The sequence below is a fragment of the Ursus americanus genome, chromosome 14 (assembly GCF_024610735.1).
Source record: "Ursus americanus isolate L20-20 chromosome 14, mUrsAme1.1.p, whole genome shotgun sequence".
NCBI lineage: Eukaryota > Metazoa > Chordata > Mammalia > Carnivora > Ursidae > Ursus > Ursus americanus.
Window position 1 is genome coordinate 71,791,935 of NC_142140.1, and position 12,545 is coordinate 71,804,479.

Sequence of the window (12,545 nt, forward strand, 5' to 3'; positions counted from 1 at the left end):
TACTATGCCCTGAGGATGCATGTTCCATGGTTTCCTTAGATATGAAATAAAAAGAAGACACCATGACATTTATAGTCCAGTTGGTTCTTACATAAAAATTAAAGGCTCAGGGCCCCTGGGTGGCTCAGTCGTTAAGCATCTGCCTTCAGCTCAGGTCATGATCCCAGAGTCCTGGGATCGAGCCGTCCATTGGGCTCCCTGCTCAGCAGGAAGCCTGCTTCACCCTCTCCCACTCCCCCTGCTTGTGTTCCCTGTGTCGCTGTCTCCCTCTGTGTCAAATAAATTTTAAAAATCTTAAAAAAAGATAAAAGGCTCAAAGATTTTAAATACTAGGATATTTGAGTGTTGATTAGCTGTTTTGTTTTAGCTTTTTTTTTTTTTAGGATTTTAAAAATTATTTGTCTTTTTCTTCATCTTGGGGGAAAGAATTCATTTTTTCTCCATTAAGAATCATGTTAGCTGTGAGCTCTTCATAGACATTTTTTTAAAAGATTTATTTATTTATTTATTCGACAGAGAGAGAGACAGCCAGCGAGAGAGGGAACACAAGCAGGGGGAGTGGGAAAGGAAGAAGCAGGCTCATAGCGGAGGAGCCTGATGTGGGGCTCAATCCCACAACGCCGGGATCACGCCCTGAGCCGAAGGCAGACGCTTAACGACTGCGCCACCCAGGCGCCCCCATAGACATTTTTTTAATCCAGTTAAGCAGTTTCTTTCTATGCCTAGTCTTCTGAGTTTTTTAAAAATCACGCATGCGTGTTGAATATTGACAAATGCTTTCTTTGCATGCATCGGTTTATATGATCATATAGTTTCTCTTCTTCATGCTGTTACTATGATGGATTACATTGATTTTCAAACAATGAACAACTCATGCATTCCTGAGATAAATCCTGTTTAGTCATGGTGTGACTTTTTTATCTATTGCTGAATTCAATTTGCTAATACTCTCTTGCAGTTTTATGTGCCTATGTTCGTGAAGGATATTAGTCTGTAGTTTTCTTGCAAAGGTTAAATTGTTGATTTAAGAACTTCTTTTATAATATCATGTGTAATGCTATACTCTTTCCTCTAAGCACAGCTTTAGCGGCATCTCACAAATTTCGATCTATTATATTTTAGTGTTCTTCTATGCCCAGGTATTTAGAAAGTTTCCAGTTACCTTTTTGTTCTTCATTTCTTCTTTAATTCCATTAATTAGAGAACATGCTTCGTATGATTCCAATTCTTTTAAATTTGTTAAGACCTGTATTATGACCCACTCTATGGTATAGCTTGGGGAATGTTACATGTGCATTTGAAAAGTATGTGTATGGTGCTGTTATCAGATGAAGCCTCGTAGTAAATATCAATTAGATACAATTGGTTGATGGTGTTGTTCAGTTTTTCTATTTCCTTGCTTATTTTCTGTCTCCTTGTTCTATCAATTACTTACAGACCAATGTTAAAATCTCCAACTTTAATTTTGGATTTGCCATTTCAGTTTTTTTTTTAAAGATTTTATTTATTTATTTGACAGAGAGAGAGACAGCCAGCGAAAGAGGGAACACAGGCAGGGGGAGTGGGAGAGGAAAAAGCAGGCTCCTAGCGGAGGAGCCTGATGTGGGGCTTGATTCCAGAATGCCGGGATCACGCCCTGAGTCGAAGGCAGATGCTTAACGACTGCGCCACCCAGGTGCCCCCCATTTCAGTTTTTTTAATCAACTTTGGTTCATATATTTTGAGATTAAGTTTATTTGCATTTGAGATTGTTATGTCCTCTTGATGAATTGACTCTTTCAGCATTATCTTTATCTCTGTTAATTTTCCTTGTAGGATATATCACCACAGAATCTACAAATACTGTAAGGATAATAAGAGAAAGCTGTGAATACCTCTCTGTACATAATTTTAGTATGTTTGATATTAATACAGCCACCTCCAACTTCCTTTTGACTAGTGTTTCAAGGCATATTTTTTCCCATCCTTTTACTTTTTATCTTTGCATTAACTTTTAGGTGAGTTTTTTGTAGATAAAATATACTTGGATCAACTTTTTGATCCATTCTGACAATCTCAATTCTGTAATTGGTGTGTTTAAACCATTTATATTTAATGTAATTGTGCATGTGATTGGATTTAGGCCTACCATTTCATTATTTGTTTTCTGTTTGTTTCCTCTGTTTTCAATCCTCTGTTTTTTATTTCCTGCCTTCTTTAGGATTATTTGACATTTTTTAGTATTTTTCATGTTTCTATTGAGTTTTTTTTTTTACTAACTTTTTAGTGACTACAATATATACTTAAGGATTACAATACCTATTTAACTTTTCATATACTATTAGGAATAAATATTTTACCACTTCAAGTAGAATATACAAACCTTACCACTACTAGGTCCATTTACCCCCCCCCCTTTTCTGTTGTAGTTGTCACATTTTACATCTACAAACACTGGAAACCCCATCAGACCTTATTATACATTTTTTTCATCATGATAAGCACACTATTTAGTCCCCATCACCTATTTCCCCCACCCTCCACCTACCTACCCTCAGTTAAGAGTCTATTTCTTGGTTTCTCTTTCTCCCTTTTTCCTCTGCTCATTTGTTTCTTAAATTCTACATATGATTGAGATTATATGGTATTTGTCTTTCTCTTACTGACTTATGCAGCTTAACATTATACTCTCTAGCTCTGTTCATGTTGTTGCAAATCGCAATATTTCATTCTTTTTATGGCTAATATGCCATTGTATAAATATACCACAACTTCTTTATCCATTCATCTATCAGTGGATACCTGGGCTGCTTCCATAGTTTGGCTATTGTAAATAATGCTTCAATAAGCATAGGTGTGCACGTAACCCTTTGAATTAGGGTTTCTGCATTTAGGGGTAAAAACCCAATAGTGAGATTACTGGATCATAGGTTAGTTTAATTTTTATTTTTTTGAGGAGCACCTATAATGTTTTCCACAGTGGCTGCACCAGTTTGCATTCCAACCAACTGTGCAAGAGGTTTTCTTTTCCTCTACATCCTTGCCAACACTTGTTATTTCTTGTGTTGTTGATTTTAGCCATTCTGACAGATGTGCAGTGATATCTCATTGGAGTTTTGATTTGCATTTCCCTGATACTGAGTCGATGTTGAGCATCTTTTCATGTGTCTGTTGGCCATTTAGTTGTCTTCTTTGGAGAAATGTCTATTCATGACTTCTGTCCATTTCTAAATTGGAGTATTTGTTTTTTGGGTGTTGAGTTGTACCAGTTCTTTATATACTTTGGATACTAGCCCTTTATCAGATATGTCATTTGAAAATGTCTTCTCCCATTCAGTAAGTTGTCTTTTAGTCTGGTTGATTGTTTCCTTTGTTGTGCAGAGCTTTTTATTTTGAGGTAGTATACCAATAGTTTATTTTTGCTTTTATTTCTCTTGCCTCAGGAGACATATCTAGAAAAACGTTGCTACGGCTGATGTAAGAGAAATTACTGCCTGTGCTCTTTTCTGGGATTTTTATGGTTTCAGGTCTCACAGTCAGGTCTTTAATCCATTTTGAATTTATTTTTGTGTATGGTGGAAGAAAGTGGTCCAGTTTCATTCTTTTGCATGTAGCTGTCCAGTTTTCCCAACACAATTTTTTTGAAGAGACTTTTTCCCATTGTATATTCATTTCCCCTTTGTCAAAGATTAATTGACCATATAGTTGTGCATTTATTTCTGGGTTTTCCATTCTATCCCATTGATATATGTGTTTATTTTTATGCCAATACCATACCGTTTTAATTCTACTGCTTTGTAAATAACTTGAAGTCTGGAATTGTGATGCCTCCAGTTTTGTTTTCCTTTTTCAAGATTGCTTTGGCTATCACAGACCATATCATAAATCTGACTTTCAAGCATTATATATATTTTAAAGAATTTAAGAAGAAAAAAATTTAAGAATTTAAGAAGAAAAAAAAAAAAGCTCCAAAATTGGCTTTACCTAGATAGTCACCATTTCTGTTACTCTTCCTTCATTCCTAAAGTTCCAGGTTTCCCTCTCGTATCCCTTCCCTTCAATCTGAAGAACTCTCTTTGGATTTCTTTTAAATCAGGTCTACATGTGATAAGTTCTTCATTTTCTTTCTTCTGAGAATGTCTTTATTCTGCCTTCATTCTTGAAGGGTATTTTTGTGGGATGTAGAATTAGGTATTGGAGGTTCTTTCAGCACTTGAAAAATGTTGTCCTACTGTCTTCTGACCTCCATGTTTTCTAATGAGAAATCTGAAATCATTCTAATCATTCTTTCCTTATATGTAGTGCTTTGTTACTCTTCGGCTGCTTAGAATATTTATTTTTGTCTTTTATTTTCAGTTGTTTAATTGTGATGTGTTTGGGGATGGATCTATTTGAGTTCATCCTGTATGGATTTTGATGAGTTTCTTCAATCTGTAAATTTAAATCTGTTGTCAAATTTGGAAAGTTTTAGAACTTTATTTCTTCAAATATTTTTCCACATTGTGCTCTTCCTACTCTCTTTCTGGAGTTCTAATGACATAAATGTTAGACCTTCTGGGTATCGTTCTATAGGTCCTTGTGGCTCTGTTTTTTGTTTTTTGTTTGTTTATTTTCTCTCTGTTGTTCAGCTTAAACTATCTTCATGTTCACCAGCCCTTTCCCCTCTCATCTCCATTCTATTATTCATCCCATCCAGCATTTTTTCCCTTTCAGTTGTGTCCTTCCGTTCTACAATTTCTTTTTGGTTCTTTTTCAAATCTTCTATTTCTCTGCCAAAACTGCCTATCTTTCTTTTCATTTCAAGTGTACTCATCCTTTTTCTTGGAGCATGGTTATAATGAACTTAAAGTCTGTCTGATAATCCCAATGTCTGTGTCATCTCTGAGTTGACATGATGACTGTCTCTTCTCTCATTAGAATTTGACATTTTCAGGGTGTCTGGGTGGCTCAGTCAGTTAAGCTTCTGCCTTTAGCCCAGGTCATGATCTCTAGGTCCTGGGGTCGAGTCCTGCCTCAGGCTCCCTGCTCAGTGGGGAGCCTGCTTCTTCCTCTTGCTCTACCCCTCCTCCCACTCATGTTCTCTCTCTCTTTCAAATAAATAAATAAAATCTCTTTTAAAAAAGAATTTGACATTTTCATGGTTCTTAATATGTCAAGCAATTTTGGATTGTATCCTGAGCACTTTGAATATTGTGTTATGAGACCCTGGATCTTATTTAAATCCTGTGGAACATGTTGATTTTTTTTTTGTTTTGTTTGGCTTTATTTTAGGAAGCCATTGACCATGTTAGCTCTAATTTACCATTTTCTACCAACCTTCTGTGCACTACAACTTCATTAGTTCAGTTTTCAAAACTGTTGCAGAGCTATTCAGATCTGTGTCCTGTATGCACCACCTAGTTGTCAGTCTCAGACTGGGAAGTGGTCTACCCCATAGTTCAGTTTCCAAAGACTTTGGTGTACAGTTTAGGGTCCATTCACACATGCATTACTTGGAGGTGAGATCATGAATTCATACACAGCTTTATGGGATCACTTTTTCAGTGTGTATGATTTCCTTAATACCTTCCAGTCTCAGGGGAATATGCCCCAGCATAGTTTGCTTCATAGTTTGGGGTTTTTTGAGCTTCTTGAATCTGTAGAATTATAGTTTTCATCAAATTTAGAAGGTTTTCAGCCCTATTTCTTCAAAATTTTTTTGCTTCCCAACCACAAGGACCCCAACCCTATGCTGTAAATTCTATTATTGCCTCTATGTTATGCATGATTGGAGTTCCTATGGTTGGGGAAACAAAGACACATCATAACCAAATTGCCCAAAATAAGAAATAAAGAGAAAATCTTAAAAGCCTCCAGAAAAATAAAGACACATTATCTACAGAGGAACAAAGATAAGTATGATAGCAGACTTTGTGTCAGAAACAATGCAAGTGACATTTAAAAATGGGAAAATGACTTGAATTGACATTTCTCCAAAGAATATGTATTGATAGCCAATAAGAATATGAAAAGATGCTCAATATCAGTAATCGTTAGATAAATGCAAATCAAAACCACAATGAGATACCATGTGACATCCATTAGGATGGTTATCATAAAATTTATTTTTAAAATAGAAAATAACAGATGTTGGTGAGGATATGAAGAAATCAAAATTCTGTGCACTGCTAGTGGGAAATGGTATGGGAATACCTAAAAAAATTAAAAATGGAATTACTATATAATCCAGCAATTCCACTTCTGGGCATATATCCAAAAGAATTGAAGGCAAAGACTTGAATAAATATTTGTACACCCATGTTTATAGCAGCATTACTAATAATAGCCCAAAGGTGGAGGCAATCCAAGGGTCCATTAACAAATGAATGAATAAACAAAAGGTGGTATATCCATACAATGGAGTATTATTCAGCCTTTAAAAGAAGGACATTCTGACACCTGCTACAACATGGATGAACCTTGAAGACATTATGCTGGGTGAAATAAGCCAATCTCAAAAAGTCACTCAGTATAGGATTCCATTACATGAAATGTCCAGAAAATAAGCAAACCTATAGAGATAGAATGTAGATTACTGGTTGTCAGGGATTGTAGGGAGGGTAGAATTAGGACTAATACATATGGGGTTTCTTTTGGGGGGGTGATAGAAACACTCTGGAATTAAATAGTGGTAATGGTTGCATAACACAGTGAATATAGAAAAGCCCACTGAATACACTAAATACACTAAAATGGTGAATTTCATTAAATGAATTATATATTTGTTTAAATGACTGTAAAAATAAAAGAAAACAGCCTTTTATTATATATAAAGCTTCAAGGAGAAATTCAAATGGCGCAGTCAGTTCGGCATCTGGCTCTTGGTTTCTGCTCAGGTCATGATCTTGGGTGGTGGGATCGGGCCCGAGACGGGCTCTGAGCTCAGGAAGTAGTCTGCTCTATCACTCTCTCCCTCTCCCTCTCTCTCTGCCCCTCCCCATGTTCTCTCTCGCTCTCAAATAAATAAATCTTGAAAAAAAAAAAAACAACTGATATAACTCAACACCCAAACAAATAATCTAATTTAAAAATGGGCAGAGGACACTAACAGACATTTCTCCCAAGAAGACATCCAGATGGCCAACAGACGCATGAAAAGATGCTCAATATCATCAGGGACATGCAAATCAAAATTCCAATGAGATATCATCACACATGTCAGAATGGCTGCAATCAACAACACAAGAAACAACAGGTGTTAGTGAGGATGCAGAGAAAAGGAACCCTCGTGTCCTGTTGGATGAAATGCAAACTGGTGCAACCACTGTGGAAAACAGTATGGTGGTTCCTTGAAAAGTTCAAAATAGAACTAACTTACAATCCAGCAATTACCAAAGAATACAAGAACACTAATTCAAAGGGATACAGGCACCCCAATATTTATAGCAGCATTATTTATGATAGCCAAGATATGGAAGCAGCCCGAGTGTCCATTGATTGATGAATGGATAAAGAAGATAAACGGTGAATACTATTCAACCATAAAAAGAGCGAAATCTTGCCATTTGCAATGACCTGGGTAGAGCTAGAGAGTATAATACTAAGCAAAATAAGTCAGCAGAGAAAGACAGATACCACATGATTTCACTTATGTGTGGAATTTAAGAAACAAAACAGACAAGCAATGGGGGGGAAAGTGAGTGATAGAGAGAGAGAAAGAGAAAGAGGCAAAGCAAGAAACAGATTTAATAATAGAGAACAATCTAATAGCTACCAGAGGGGAGGGTGGGGGAAGGTTAAATAGGTGATGGGGATTAAGGAGTTCACCTCTCATGATGAGCACAGGGTGATGGATGGAACTGTTGAATTACTATATTGTACACCTGAAACTAATATGACACTGCATGTTAACTAACTGAAATTAAAGAGAAAAAAAAGACTGGGATGCAGCCTAGAATGAAAATAGAGTATGGGTGCAAGGAATTAGAGGTATCAATTACCTTTTGGAACTTTAAAAATAAAAGTGGAAGGAAAGGAGAGTAGATCTTCCAGAAGATAGCTAGGAAAGCTCTTGATTGAACTTCTAGCTCTATACAGTGCACAGCTTGGTTGGATGAGCTTGTACTGTTAACATATAAAGGCCATCCTGCTTTGTAGGATCTCTATGATGTTGGCATGTACCGTCATGAAAAGGAGACTGGACTGGGATTCTGGCAATGGAGGTCATCTCTGCCACTAGTGTGCTCTGTGACCTTGGGCAAGTTACAGCTCCTCTCTGGACTTCATTGACCAATCAGTAATAGGAATGGGTTGATGAAATGGTCTCAGACAAATCATCTTCAATTCTGTCCATCTTCCAAAGAAACAACCAAACAACCCAATTCTGCAAGGCAGCAGTGGGTAGAAACATGGGCCTGCAAAGTGATGGAGGAAGGACGGTGAATTGGGATTATAAGGTGTGTTGGAGCCAGTAACTTAGATCACTAGATCATAGGAAATGAAGAACTGGTGGAAAGCAGATTACAAGGTATTAGGGCATGTTTTTCTCTGGGTTCTTTCTTTTCACCCTCTCACCCCACATGCTCAATATATTCCAGCTGCTATGGAGGGTTGCTACTGTCCCAGTAATGGAAATTGAAGGCCTTTTCCTATCCCCGTATTTCCTACTTGCCCAGTGTACACAGTGAATGGCAGTTAGGCTCTGGAGTGAGACGGGGATAGATTTAAATCCTAGTTCTGCCAATAACTAGCTGTGTATCTTTGGCCAAGCCCCTACATCTCTCTAAGCATCAGTTTCCTCTTCTAAACAATGGAGAATAAAAGTTGTATTAACTGACGATAGGGTAGGTTAAGCGGCAGCAGTAATCAACCCCCAAATCTCAGTGGCCTAATGAAACTTTATTTCTCACTCATTGTTTTAGGTAGGCAGCCTCTAAAATGGCTCCCAGCAAGCCCTGCCTCCTGGGAGCCATACTTTTGAAAAATCCCCGTTCATGGGTATGGGCTGGACCTAGGTTACAAAAAACTAGGGCTTCAGTATTGATTCTTCCTCCTCCTCCTCCTCCTCCTCCTCCTCCTCCTCCTCCTCCTCCTCCTCCTCCTCCTCCTCCACCTCCTCCTCCTCTTCTTCTTCTTCTTCTTCTCTCTTTCTCAATCCACTTGCTATGGTATGAGTGGCCTTATGGAGAGGCCCAAATGGCAAGGAACTGAGGGAGATCTCCAACCAACAATCAGCAAGCAGCTGAGGTCCTGAAGCCTGTGAGTAACTGGATCTTTCCAATAACCACGTGAATGAGCTTGGAAGCCAACTGTTTCCCCATCAAGCCTTCAGATGAGACCGAAGCCCTGGATAACACCTTGACTGCAGTCTTGTGAGAGACTTGAGGTAGAGGTACCCAGCTAAGCTGTGACAAAATTCCTGATCCACAGAAATTGTGAGATAATAAATGTTTCTGAAACACTACATGTCAGTCCTCTAATGACCTCAATTTGAGGTCATTTGTTACATAGCTACATGTCCAAAGTGGTCTGAGAAGGAGTGCTTGACCTACTCTAGTCAGGGACCCATGCTGATGGAGGCTCCATCTCAACCCCCTCTTCCATGATCACTCTGACAGAGGAATTGCACACTGACCCTTAAAACTCCCACCCCAAGAGTGACACATGCCACTTCTACTTGTGTTTCATTGGCCAACGAAGTCACATAGTCACACCTAACTTCAAAGGAGGGTAGAAGGAAAATAAATGCAATATTTGTGAACAGCCCCTATACCTCCCACAATAAAATCTGCCTTGAAGGATTTTTGTGGGGACCATTAAAGTGCTGTATCAGGATACCTGCAGCTACACATAAGAGAAAACACCATGGGAACTTAAACAATAAATGTTTAAACAACCAAAGGAATTTTTTGGCTCATACTTTTTGGCAAAATGTCTAGAGGCAGGATTTCTGCAGGTAAGGCTGTATCAAGTTACTCAAAGATGCAGATGACTGATTTCTTTGCCTCTCTTCTCCATATTTTGAGATATTAGCTTCATCCTAAACCTTGCTCCCCTCAGCTCTTGATAGTGGTTGCCAGAAGCTATAAGCTTCCCTGCTCATTCCAGCAGGGAAGAGTTGTCACAGAAGTCCTCAGCTTTCCACTGACTGGATCAGCCTAAGTCATATGCCCGAGGTGCCTTAAAGGGAATGGTGATGGAATGTGATGATGGTTTCCCTGGGTCACTTGCTCAGATCTCCACGTCGGTTTCCCCAGAACCACATGGATCTCCAAGTAGAAGTGGATTGTGTGGATAGTGCTTACACAAGTGCCTGACACTGTTTTTTTTCTCAGTATTATCTATTATTCCTTTCTTTCTTTTTTTTTAATATTCCCTTCTTTTAAGTCACTTCACTTGGTAAAGCTATTTCAGTGAGGGACATGTGACTGGTTCAGTTGGTGGAGTATGTGACTCTTGATCTTGGGGTCGTGGGTTTAAGACCCATGCTGGGTGTAGAGATTATTGTAAAAAAAAATAAAATAAAATCTTTATTTAAAAAAGTATTTCAGTGATGAATTTGCAAATATCTACTGGATCTGAAAATGCTTTGCAAATGGAAAAAGCTGGACAAATCTAAGAGATTATTACTCTTGTTATAGACAAGCAGTACTCAACTGAGGCACACTAGGATCGTCTTCATTCACCATATTTAGCCTCAGTGGCATTTTTTCCCCCTCTTTCCCAGAAACACACCAAGCTTGTTTGGATCTTAAGATTTTTTATACCATGTTCGCTTCTCTTTCTCTTGAATTCTATTCTCCTGGATCTCTTTTAACTGGCTCCTCTCATCCTTCAGACCTCAGAAATATTTCCTGAACTTCCTGTACCCAATCACCATGTGACTTTCTTCATAGCATTTATTAACTATCTGAAATTATTTTGTTCATTTGCTTGCTTATTGTCTTACTCCTCAAACCAGAACTTTGGGTAGGCAGGAGCTTTCTGTCTTGTTCACAGACACATCCCCAGCATCTAGCCCAGGACTTGACACATATTAGCCACAAAGTAGATGTGTGTTCAAGGAAAGAAGAAACAAATGATTAAATGTAACATCTCCACCAACTGCTGGGCCTCTGTTTGTTGTAAGGTATGTCTCCAGTAATTGCCAGATTTTACAAATGACCAGCTTAAAAAAAAAAGACACAAATTAGAATATATTCCAGGTTATCCTTATAAGCACATCTCTTTCAGTCACTTCATTTTGGAGAGAAAGAGAAAAGGGTAGAATGAGTCTCAGCCGTTTTGAAATGAGGGTAATTTGTCTCGTGGCTCCTCTGTGCCAATTTAGTGTGCATCAGAATTACCCGCTTATTTATCTCAGATTACAGAGCACCACCTCAGAGTTCCTGATGCAATAAGTCTAGAATGGGGGTTCAAGAATTTGCATTTCTAAGAAGTTCCCAGATAGTGCTGATGCTACTGGTTGCAGAGCTACTTGGGGGAACAGCTGCCACAATCTAAATAGGCAACACATTTTAAAGCAGGATTAGTATCTGTGGCTATTTTGAATTACTGTACTGCTTTACTCCTCCGCAACATTTTTTGGCTTTCACTAAAATCTATGTATATCCACAGAAGTGTGTTCTATGTCAAAATATCTGTCTTGTGTGTTGCAAAAGATTGAAGATTCAGGACCAAATGCTGCCATAGAACATTCAGGGGCATTTCCATCTTAAAGCACAAGTGTTAAAGTCATTCATCTAAATATGTCCCAAATTCACCAATTTATTTCAATCCTACTTTCCAATATACAATTACTATTATTATTATTATTATTATTATTATTATATTTCATGTCAACTCCTACAATATCTTTCTAAATGGCTCTCTAAAGTCATCCATGTGAAGCCAGACAACCTTTTCTAAATGCAAATCCAGTGAGGCTACTCACTTATATAAAACTCTTACTAGTTTCCCAATCTTCTCAAGGAAAAGTTCAGTACCTTTAAGACAGCTGACTTGCTGTGGTCACTGTCTACCCTGTAGCCCCATCTCATAGCCCTCTCCTTCAACCATCATGAGCTCCCTTCAGTTCCTCAATGTCAGATAGCAAACTCCCTCCCACCACAAGGTCTGATCACATGCTGTTCTCTCAGGAAAATTCCATCTCCCTTACCTTACTAACTCCTAGTCTTTCTTCAGAGCTCAGCTTGCATCATTTCTTGAAGAAAGCCTTTCCTATTGTTTCCAGGCTAGGTCAGTTTCTTCTGCTGCATGATCCTACAGAACTTTGTTCCATTCCTTCAGAGCACTACCCCCTTTTTCAGGGTCTTTGTTTGTTCATTATCTTCAGGGAAGAAGGATTTACTCACCGGTATACCTGTAGTGCCTAGCACAGGATGAAATTTAAAATGTATGCTTATCTGCTCAGTCCCTACTATGCACCAAATCCTATGGTAGGCCCTTAGAGGATACAGAGATGAGGAAGACAGATGCTTGAATTTAAGGAACTCCACGCCAGTTAAGAGCAATGGATATGGTATGGACTTTGGAGACAATTTTCTGCAACAGAGTGGAAGTGTCTCTAAGAGAAGAGCAAAGTGCTT